The sequence below is a fragment of the Idiotropiscis lumnitzeri genome, unplaced genomic scaffold (genome assembly GCF_059441095.1).
Source record: "Idiotropiscis lumnitzeri isolate Australia: NSW breed Sydney's pygmy pipehorse unplaced genomic scaffold, RoL_Ilum_1.0 HiC_scaffold_47, whole genome shotgun sequence".
Lineage (NCBI taxonomy): Eukaryota > Metazoa > Chordata > Actinopteri > Syngnathiformes > Syngnathidae > Idiotropiscis > Idiotropiscis lumnitzeri.
The window spans coordinates 546,913-557,040 of NW_028283585.1; positions in this window are offsets into that span (position 1 = coordinate 546,913).

Below are 10,128 nucleotides of genomic sequence, written 5' to 3' on the forward strand. Positions count from 1 at the left end.
TCTGCGGCACCGTAATAGCCACGCCCTTTGAAGGAAAGTCATAAAAATAGGGATAGAGTAAGATCAATGTCTTGAGTCTTTTCTAGCCAATTTTCAGTCGGATTCGTTAAAAGGGCACCGTGCAGTACGTCAAAATGTAAACATTTATATTGATTGGCGCAAGGTGTATAACTGAATATAAACATATAGATGTCTTCAGGTACCGACTCTTTATGTACATGTGAAGTTTTGGATTTTTAGCAGCACGGGCAGGAGAGTTATTAAGCATTTTGTCCATTGCGGCGAAGGAAATCTTAAGTGAAAACTTTGAAGCCCCGCCCCCGTCATATAGTATTTCGGAAACAAAAAATTTTAGCCCCAGTGTTTGTCCCAGGTCTTAAGATGCTCCAGACAGAACTTTAAGGCAATCAGATGAAGCCTTTAGGATCAGGGTGCAAAAGAATGACCCCTGTAAACATGCAAAAAAGGGCAAAAGTCGGACTTTCAAAAATTCATAACTCACTTCCTGTTCATATTAGACGTTAAAAAATATCAAATTTTTCGCCATGCCCGATGAGACTGCCAAGTTTGGTGAGTTTTTGTGCATGTTTCGGGGGTCAAAAATGCGATCGAACAATCGGAAAAATAATAATAATAATAATTTCTACAAAAACAATAGGGACTTCGCAGCGGTCGCTGCTCAGGCCCTAATAATAATAATAATAATAATAATAATAATAATAAAAGTAATAATATTTTCTACAAAAACAATAGGGACCTCGCCGCGGTCGCTGCTCGGGCCCCAATAATAATTTCTACACAAAGTCCATTGTGGAGACCCGCCCCCTTTTAAGTAAATTCAAAATGGCCGACTTCCTGTAAAACCTAGCTCATTGCTCCAAGAGACTTTTTTGTAGGTCTTGGTCTTATACATACAGTGAACCCTCGCTACTTCGAGGTTCACCTTTCGCGGGTTCAGTGCTTCGCGGGTCTAAAAAATATTCGGGGGCATTGTAGTTTCGCCGAGCGGCACGACGGGGCGCTGGAGCGGTTAGACGGCCGGCGTGCGCCGAAGAAGAGCGTGGGCGAAGAGGAGAGTGGACGAAGAAGAGCACGTTCCCCCGGACACGATCGGTGGCGACGTTTCGCGCGGTTCGGACCGTACCAGAGCTCCGGCCGGCGTGCGTGGCAGTTAAGCCGTAGAGGAGCACCTTCCCCGGGCACGGGCGGTTCCAAGCGGCCCCTGAGTTTAACCGAATGGAAGCTCCGGAGGAGGAGGGCATGCTCGCGTCACAGTAAGCCGAAGAGGAGCACCTTCCCCGGGCACGGGCGGTTCCAAGCGGCCCCTAAGTTTAACCGAATGGAAGCTCCGGAGGAGGAGGGCATGCTCGCGTCACAGTAAGCCGAAGAGGAGCACCTTCCCCGGGCACGGGCGGTGCCAAGCGGCCCCTAAGTTTAACCGAATGGAAGCTCCGGGGGAGGAGGGCGGGCGTGTGTCACAGTTAAGCCGAATTGGAGCACCTCTTCTGCCGGGCACAAGCGGAGCGCGAGGCTGTCAGTTATGAATGAATAAATGAATAAATAAATAAAGAATGCCACCTTTCATTTCACAGGGCACACCGGACGGCGTACCAGCAGGTAAAAGTCGGAGTAATTAAATAAATACAAAAAGAATGGTTGGGGAATAAAAAAATAATAAGTTTTAATAATAATTTGTTTTTTTTGTTATAACATGAATTTCACTCTCTCTCTCCCCCCGTATATATATATATATATATATATATATATATATATATATATATATATATTTATATATTTATTATATATTTTTTTTAAGCATTTTTGAAGGTGCGCCGCTACTTCGCGGATTTTCAGTTTTCGCGGGTGGTCTCGGTCCCCATTAACCGCGATAACCGAGGGTTCACTGTACTCCATAAAATTTACAAAAAGCGAGGTGAAACACTCAACCAGGGCTGCTTTTTTGAACATTTCTCGAGGGCCATGGCGAGCCATTTCAAAAAAGCTGCACAACTAACGTATAAAATATTGATAAATTTGCTCGGCCTGATGTGTGTGTAAAGTTTCACGAGTTGTCGTTCATATTTAGAACCTCATAATCAGCTTTGTTTTATTGCCGAACAGTGCAATGCCACTCCCACAACTTTTCATGAAAAAGGACGAATTTCGTATTGTGACATCCTCATGGCCGAAACAGTCATCCGAGCATATATGAGGGCGACCTTGTTGAGTTGCACGGAGAAAAACATCCAAGAAAATAACTTGTATTAGCTTTTACCAGTTGGGGGCGCTACTACTACGATGAAAAATAAGTTGGTAGATGTCTTCAGGGCTGAAGTATCCTCAAATGTGTGCAACTTCGAGAAGATAGGATCATCTGAGTCATGTTGCTGGAGCTTTTGTTGCCACAGAGTACAATCGGACTTTTCAGCACCGTAATAGCCACGCCTTTTGCCAAAACGTCACAAAATTCGGCAGAGAGTAAGATCATTGTCTTGAGTCTTTTCTGACTAATTTTCAGTCGGATTCGTCGAAAGGGCACCGTGCAGTACGTGACAATTAAAATAAAAACAAATTTTTGATTCCACTTGGCGGCACTGTGTGTATAACAAAATAATAACATTAAGATGTCTTCAGGTCGGGACGTTTTATTTACAGGTGAAGGTTTGGATTTTTAGGAGCATGTGCAGGGGAGTTATTAAGCATTCATTTATTTGTATTAGGTTCATTTTGTCTTCTTATTATTGATATTTGACTGATTCATTAAAAGCAGACAATTATGTTTTAGGTTAATTTTTTACCTGACATGTTTCGGCGAGTCTTTCGCCTACTTCAGAGTGTCGCATGATGGTGTCTTGAGCTGATGTTCCATGAGGGTGTGACTTACCTGTCAAAAAAATGAAAAAAATCAGAGCAGTAAAAGAACAAGCACAACATGAACATTACAAATCAGCAATCACTGACCACTGCAAAAGGGAAAACCACATCATGGACCGGGAGAAGGGCAGGGTCATCCGCACAGAAGAGAACAAACAACAGCGCTGGATCAGAGAGGCCATTGAGATCTGCAAGCGAGGCATAAAAACCATGAACAGAGACAAGGGAGCCTTCATCCTCTCTACCACCTGGACCAGCATCTTGGCGGAGTGAACGGACAGCGGGGGGCGTGACTTGCCTTCATTCTTGTGACAGGTAAGTCACGCCCTCATGGAACATCAGCTGATAAAGGCGGGTCACAAGACACCATCATGTGACACTCTGAAGAAGGCGAAAGACTTTCGTATTGTGACATGCTCAAGGCCTAAACACTCATCCGAGCAAATATAAGGTAGATTTTGTTAACATGCCCGGAGAAAAACATCAACGAAAATAATTTATATTTGTTTTAACCAGTTGGTGGCGCTACCACTGCGATCAAAAATAAGTTGGCAGCCGTCTTCAGGGCCTGAATATCCTCAAATGTGAAAAATTTGGAGAAGATGGATCATCTGAATCATTTTGCAGGAACTTTTGTTGCCACGGAGAATAATCAGACTCTGCGGCACCGTAATAGCCACGCCCTTCGAAGGAAAGTCACAAAAATAGGGATAGAGTAAGATCAATGTCTTGAGTCTTTTCTAGCCAATTTTCAATCAGATTCGTTACAAGGGCACCGTGCAGTACGTCAAAATGTAAAAAATGATATTGATTGGCGCAAGGTGTATAACTGAATATAAACATATAGATGTCTTCAGGTACAGACTCTTTATGTACATGTGAAGTTTTGGATTTTTAGCAGCATATGCAGGAGAGTTATTAAGCATTTTGTCCATTGCGGCGAAGGAAATCTTAAGTGAAAACTTTGATGCCCCGCCCCCGTCATATAGTATTTCGGAAACAAAAAATTTTAGCCCCAGTGTTTGTCCCAGGTCTTCAGATGCTACAGACAGAATTTTAAGGCAATCAGATGAAGCCTTTAGGATCAGGGTGCAAAAGAATGACCCCTGTAAACATGCAAAAAAGGGCAAAAGTCGGACTTTCAAAAATTCATAACTCACTTCCTGTTCATATTAGACGTTAAAATATCAAATTTTTCGCCATGCCCGATGAGACTGCCAGGTTTGGTGAGTTTTTGTGCATGTTTCGGGGGTCAAAAATGCGATTGAACAATCGGAAAAATAATAATAATAATTTCTACAAAAACAATAGGGACTTCGCAGCGGTCGCTGCTCAGGCCCTAATAATAATAATAATAATAATAATAAAAGTAATAATATTTTCTACAAAAACAATAGGGACCTCGCCGCGGTCGCTGCTCGGGCCCCAATAATAATTTCTACACAAAGTCCATTGTGGTGACCCGCCCCCTTTTAAGTAAATTCAAAATGGCCGACTTCCTGTAAAACCTAGCTCATTGCTCCAAGAGACTTTTTTGTAGGTCTTGGTCTTATACATACAGTGAACCCTCGCTACTTCGCGGTTCACCTTTCGCAGGTTCAGTGCTTCGCGGGTCTAAAAAATATTCGGGGGCATTGTAGTTTCGCCGAGCGGCACGACGGGGCGCTGGAGCGGTTAGACGGCCGGCGTGCGCCGAAGAAGAGCGTGGGCGAAGAGGAGAGTGGACGAAGAAGAGCACGTTCCCCCGGACACGATCGGTGGCGACGTTTCGCGCGGTTCGGACCGTACCAGAGCTCCGGCCAGCGTGCGTGGCAGTTAAGCCGTAGAGGAGCACCTTCCCCGGGCACGGGCGGTGCCAAGCGGCCCCTAAGTTTAACCGAATGGAAGCTCCGGAGGAGGAGGGCATGCTCGCGTCACAGTAAGCCGAAGAGGAGCACCTTCCCCGGGCACGGGCGGTTCCAAGCGGCCCCTAAGTTTAACCGAATGGAAGCTCCGGAGGAGGAGGGCATGCTCGCGTCACAGTAAGCCGAAGAGGAGCACCTTCCCCGGGCACGGGCGGTGCCAAGCGGCCCCTAAGTTTAACCGAATGGAAGCTCCGGACGGAGGAGGACGGGCGTGTGTCACAGTTAAGCCAAATTGGAGCACCTCTTCTGCCCGGGCACGAGCGGAGCGCGAGGCTGTCAGTTATGAATGAATAAATGAATAAATAAATAAAGAATGCCACCTTTCATTTCACAGGGCACACCGGACGGCGTACCAGCAGGTAAAAGTCGGAGTAATTAAATAAATACAAAAAGAATGGCTGGGGAATAAAAAAATAATACGTTTTAATAATAATTTGTTTTTTTTGTTATAACATGAATTTCACTCTCTCTCTCCCCGTATATATATATATATATATATATTTATATATTTATTATATATATTGTATATTTTTTTTAAGCATTTTTGAAGGTGCGCCGCTACTTCGCGGATTTTCAGTTTTCGCGGGTGGTCTCGGTCCCCATTAACCGCGATAACCGAGGGTTCACTGTACTCCATAAAATTTACAAAAAGCGAGGTGAAACACTCAACCAGAGCTGCTTTTTTTTAACATTTCTCGAGGGCCATGGCGAGCCATTTCAAAAAAGCTGCACAACTAACGTATAAAATATTGATAAATTTGCTCGGCCTGATGTGTGTGTAAAGTTTTACGAGTTGTCGTTCATATTTAGAACCTCATAATCAGCTTTGTTTTATTGCTGAACAGTGCAATGCCACTCCCACAACTTTTCACGAAAAATCACGAATTTCGTATTGTGACATCCTCATGGCCGAAACAGTCATCCGAGCATATATGAGGGCGACCTTGTTGAGTTGCACGGAGAAAAACATCCAAGAAAATAACTTGTATTAGCTTTTACCAGTTGGTGGCGCTACTACTACGATGTAAAATAAGTTGGTAGATGTCTTCAGGGCTGAAGTATCCTCAAATGTGTACAACTTCGAGAAGATAGGATCATCTGAGTCATGTTGCCGGAGCTTTTGTTGCCACAGAGTACAATCGGACTTTTCAGCACCTTAATAGCCACGCCTTTTGCCAAAACGTCACAAAATTCGGCAGAGAGTAAGATCATTGTCTTAAGTCTTTTCTGACTAATTTTCAGTCGGATTCGTCAAAAGGGCACCATGCAGTACGTGAAAATTAAAATAAAAACAAATTTTTGATTCCACTTGGCGGCACTGTGTGTATAACAAAATAATAACATTAAGATGTCTTCAGGTCGGGACGTTTTATTTACAGGTGAAGGTTTGGATTTTTAGGAGCATGTGCAGGGGAGTTATTAAGCATTCATTTATTTGTATTAGGTTCATTTTGTCTTCTTATTATTGATATTTGACTGATTCATTAAAAGCAGACAATTATGTTTTAGGTTAATTTTTTACCTGACATGTTTCGGCGAGTCTTTCGCCTTCTTCAGAGTGTCGCATGATGGTGTCTTGAGCTGATGTTCCATGAGGGTGTGACTTACCTGTCAAAAAAATGAAAAAATCAGAGCAGTAAAAGAACAAGCACAACATGAACATTACAAATCAGCAATCACTGACCACTGCAAAAGGGAAAACCACATCATGGACCGGGAGAAGGGCAGGGTCATCCGCACAGAAGAGAACAAACAACAGCGCTGGATCAGAGAGGCCATTGAGATCTGCAAGCGAGACATAAAAACCATGAACAGAGACAAGGGAGCCTTCATCCTCTCTACCACCTGGACCAGCATCTTGGCGGAGTGAACGGACAGCGGGGGGCGTGACTTGCCTTCATTCTTGTGACAGGTAAGTCACGCCCTCATGGAACATCAGCTGATAAAGACGGGTCACAAGACACCATCATGTGACACTCTGAAGAAGGCGAAAGACTTTCGTATTGTGACATGCTCAAGGCCTAAACACTCATCCGAGCAAATATAAGGTAGATTTTGTTAACCTGCCCGGAGAAAAACATCAACGAAAATAATTTGTATTTGTTTTAACCAGTTGGTGGCGCTACCACTGCGATCAAAAATAAGTTGGCAGCCGTCTTCAGGGCCTGAATATCCTCAAATGTGAAAGATTTCCAGAAGATGGATCATCTGAATCATTTTGCAGGAACTTTTGTTGCCACGGAGAATAATCAGACTCTGCGGCACCGTAATAGCCACGCCCTTTGAAGGAAAGTCATAAAAATAGGGATAGAGTAAGATCAATGTCTTGAGTCTTTTCTAGCCAATTTTCAGTCGGATTCGTTAAAAGGGCACCGTGCAGTACGTCAAAATGTAAACATTTATATTGATTGGCGCAAGGTGTATAACTGAATATAAACATATAGATGTCTTCAGGTACCGACTCTTTATGTACATGTGAAGTTTTGGATTTTTAGCAGCACGGGCAGGAGAGTTATTAAGCATTTTGTCCATTGCGGCGAAGGAAATCTTAAGTGAAAACTTTGAAGCCCCGCCCCCGTCATATAGTATTTCGGAAACAAAAAATTTTAGCCCCAGTGTTTGTCCCAGGTCTTAAGATGCTCCAGACAGAACTTTAAGGCAATCAGATGAAGCCTTTAGGATCAGGGTGCAAAAGAATGACCCCTGTAAACATGCAAAAAAGGGCAAAAGTCGGACTTTCAAAAATTCATAACTCACTTCCTGTTCATATTAGACGTTAAAAAATATCAAATTTTTCGCCATGCCCGATGAGACTGCCAAGTTTGGTGAGTTTTTGTGCATGTTTCGGGGGTCAAAAATGCGATCGAACAATCGGAAAAATAATAATAATAATAATTTCTACAAAAACAATAGGGACTTCGCAGCGGTCGCTGCTCAGGCCCTAATAATAATAATAATAATAATAATAATAATAATAAAAGTAATAATATTTTCTACAAAAACAATAGGGACCTCGCCGCGGTCGCTGCTCGGGCCCCAATAATAATTTCTACACAAAGTCCATTGTGGAGACCCGCCCCCTTTTAAGTAAATTCAAAATGGCCGACTTCCTGTAAAACCTAGCTCATTGCTCCAAGAGACTTTTTTGTAGGTCTTGGTCTTATACATACAGTGAACCCTCGCTACTTCGAGGTTCACCTTTCGCGGGTTCAGTGCTTCGCGGGTCTAAAAAATATTCGGGGGCATTGTAGTTTCGCCGAGCGGCACGACGGGGCGCTGGAGCGGTTAGACGGCCGGCGTGCGCCGAAGAAGAGCGTGGGCGAAGAGGAGAGTGGACGAAGAAGAGCACGTTCCCCCGGACACGATCGGTGGCGACGTTTCGCGCGGTTCGGACCGTACCAGAGCTCCGGCCGGCGTGCGTGGCAGTTAAGCCGTAGAGGAGCACCTTCCCCGGGCACGGGCGGTTCCAAGCGGCCCCTGAGTTTAACCGAATGGAAGCTCCGGAGGAGGAGGGCATGCTCGCGTCACAGTAAGCCGAAGAGGAGCACCTTCCCCGGGCACGGGCGGTTCCAAGCGGCCCCTAAGTTTAACCGAATGGAAGCTCCGGAGGAGGAGGGCATGCTCGCGTCACAGTAAGCCGAAGAGGAGCACCTTCCCCGGGCACGGGCGGTGCCAAGCGGCCCCTAAGTTTAACCGAATGGAAGCTCCGGGGGAGGAGGGCGGGCGTGTGTCACAGTTAAGCCGAATTGGAGCACCTCTTCTGCCGGGCACAAGCGGAGCGCGAGGCTGTCAGTTATGAATGAATAAATGAATAAATAAATAAAGAATGCCACCTTTCATTTCACAGGGCACACCGGACGGCGTACCAGCAGGTAAAAGTCGGAGTAATTAAATAAATACAAAAAGAATGGTTGGGGAATAAAAAAATAATAAGTTTTAATAATAATTTGTTTTTTTTGTTATAACATGAATTTCACTCTCTCTCTCTCTCTCTCCCCCCGTATATATATATATATATATATATATATATATATATATATATATATATATATATATATATATTTATATATTTATTATATATTTTTTTTAAGCATTTTTGAAGGTGCGCCGCTACTTCGCGGATTTTCAGTTTTCGCGGGTGGTCTCGGTCCCCATTAACCGCGATAACCGAGGGTTCACTGTACTCCATAAAATTTACAAAAAGCGAGGTGAAACACTCAACCAGGGCTGCTTTTTTGAACATTTCTCGAGGGCCATGGCGAGCCATTTCAAAAAAGCTGCACAACTAACGTATAAAATATTGATAAATTTGCTCGGCCTGATGTGTGTGTAAAGTTTCACGAGTTGTCGTTCATATTTAGAACCTCATAATCAGCTTTGTTTTATTGCCGAACAGTGCAATGCCACTCCCACAACTTTTCATGAAAAAGGACGAATTTCGTATTGTGACATCCTCATGGCCGAAACAGTCATCCGAGCATATATGAGGGCGACCTTGTTGAGTTGCACGGAGAAAAACATCCAAGAAAATAACTTGTATTAGCTTTTACCAGTTGGGGGCGCTACTACTACGATGAAAAATAAGTTGGTAGATGTCTTCAGGGCTGAAGTATCCTCAAATGTGTGCAACTTCGAGAAGATAGGATCATCTGAGTCATGTTGCTGGAGCTTTTGTTGCCACAGAGTACAATCGGACTTTTCAGCACCGTAATAGCCACGCCTTTTGCCAAAACGTCACAAAATTCGGCAGAGAGTAAGATCATTGTCTTGAGTCTTTTCTGACTAATTTTCAGTCGGATTCGTCGAAAGGGCACCGTGCAGTACGTGACAATTAAAATAAAAACAAATTTTTGATTCCACTTGGCGGCACTGTGTGTATAACAAAATAATAACATTAAGATGTCTTCAGGTCGGGACGTTTTATTTACAGGTGAAGGTTTGGATTTTTAGGAGCATGTGCAGGGGAGTTATTAAGCATTCATTTATTTGTATTAGGTTCATTTTGTCTTCTTATTATTGATATTTGACTGATTCATTAAAAGCAGACAATTATGTTTTAGGTTAATTTTTTACCTGACATGTTTCGGCGAGTCTTTCGCCTACTTCAGAGTGTCGCATGATGGTGTCTTGAGCTGATGTTCCATGAGGGTGTGACTTACCTGTCAAAAAAATGAAAAAAATCAGAGCAGTAAAAGAACAAGCACAACATGAACATTACAAATCAGCAATCACTGACCACTGCAAAAGGGAAAACCACATCATGGACCGGGAGAAGGGCAGGGTCATCCGCACAGAAGAGAACAAACAACAGCGCTGGATCAGAGAGGCCATTGAGATCTGCAAGCGAGGC